This window comes from Pteronotus mesoamericanus, unplaced genomic scaffold (genome assembly GCF_021234165.1).
Source record: "Pteronotus mesoamericanus isolate MK-2021 breed Mesoamerican mustached bat unplaced genomic scaffold, CSHL_Meso_final contig_56, whole genome shotgun sequence".
Taxonomy (NCBI): Eukaryota; Metazoa; Chordata; class Mammalia; order Chiroptera; family Mormoopidae; genus Pteronotus; species Pteronotus mesoamericanus.
In genome coordinates, this window is record NW_026555201.1 from 10,852,793 (window position 1) to 10,854,359 (window position 1,567).

General features: G+C 36.3%; 1 pseudogene; it reads left to right on the forward strand.

Moving 5' to 3' along the window:
• The first annotated feature begins 413 nt into the window (after nt 1-413).
• LOC129076075 (uncharacterized) lies at nt 414-566 on the forward strand (annotated as a pseudogene).
• The last annotated feature ends 1,001 nt before the right edge of the window (nt 567-1,567 follow it).

A 1,567-nucleotide genomic window follows, 5' to 3' on the forward strand; every position in this document is an offset into this window, starting at 1 on the left:
TTAATTTTTCTGTTTTCTTTCTGAAACTCATTTTAGTTAGATGTTAAATTTGCTCTGTTGATTTTCAGATTTTATTCTTGTTTCTTTCCTCTTCTATAATCTTTTAAAATATTTTCAACATTATTTTCCAACCCTTATGTTGAATTTTGTGTTTTTGCTATCATATTCTTAGTATTTACAAACTTTATAATTCTCTGAATTTTCTCTTTTAATAGCATCCTATTGTTTCAAAGATGCAGTATTTTCTCTATCTTTATATGCATATTAATTATAATGATAACATTTATGTTTTCTCCTGCTCCATATATTATTTCTATTTCTTATGAATTTATTTTTTAAATGTTTGGGGATTTCCTATATTTTGTATTAGAACTTTCCCCGAATACCTGGTGACCCTGCTGGAGTGAGGAAGTGTACTCACCTGGCAGGGGCGGTGCCCTGATCACGAAGGTGGTTTCCCCAGGGCGAGGCTTATCCATTGCACTCTAGATGTGTGACCCTGATATTTCCCCAAATGTGGTAGTGCATAATTTATGGTAGTGGGGGGCTGTGTTCATGCTCTCTTGTGACAAAAAAAAAAAAGAAAGAAAGAAAGAAAGAAAGAAAGAAAGAAAGAAAGAAAGAAAGAAAGAAAAGAAAGAAAAGAAAAAAAGGGTGAGGCAATAAAAAGTTAGTTAGAACCTCTGTGCATGGGCAGGTTGATTTGGCAGGGCTCTGGATGTTTTCTTGCTTTCTCTCCCCAAATACTTTTCTCCTGGGGAGTCAGTAGCTCCAAAGTTAGATGCTTTAATCTTCAATCTGATGATGAGGTACTGTAAACCTGTCAGCCACCGTCTAGAGCAGGTATAAAAGGGGTGGGGACCTCATTGTTCAATATGTAGACTTTTACTGAAACCCTGTGGGTCTCTGGATCCAGTCTTTCTGGTTCAACCTCTCTAGTTAGTAAACATTTTTTAAAAATTAATTTTAAAAAGAGAGAGGAAGGGACAGAGAGAGAGAAAGAGAGACGATATTGATTTGTTTCATTTATCAATGCATTATTGGTTCCTTCTTGTATATGCCTTGACTTGAGATCAAACTTGTAACCTTGGCATATCAGGACAACACTATTAATCAACTAAGTTACCTGGCCAGGGACAATAGTAAACACGCTTTTTGTTTTTTAAAAAGGTATTCTTTCTCTCTCTCTTTCTTATTTTTAGAGAGAGGGGAAGGAGGGAGAGAAACATCGATTGTGAGTTGGCTTCCTCTCACACACCCCTAACTGGGCACCTGGCCTGCAACTCAAGTATGTGTCCTAATTGGGAATTGAACTGATGACCTTTCAGTTTGCAGGCCAGCACTCAATCCACTGAGCTGCATCATCTGCTAAACATTCTTTATTCTGCAAAGATGAGTATATTAGTCATGGTTTATTAAGGAAACAAAAGCCAATATAGATTTTTTTTTATCAGAAAGAGATTTAATTCAAGTAATAAGGAGCTTTCAAATTCATTGGAAGAGCTTGAGAAGGCTGGGCCAGGCTTCTAAAAGCTGAGTTATGAAATAGACTTAAGTACCTGTGCTC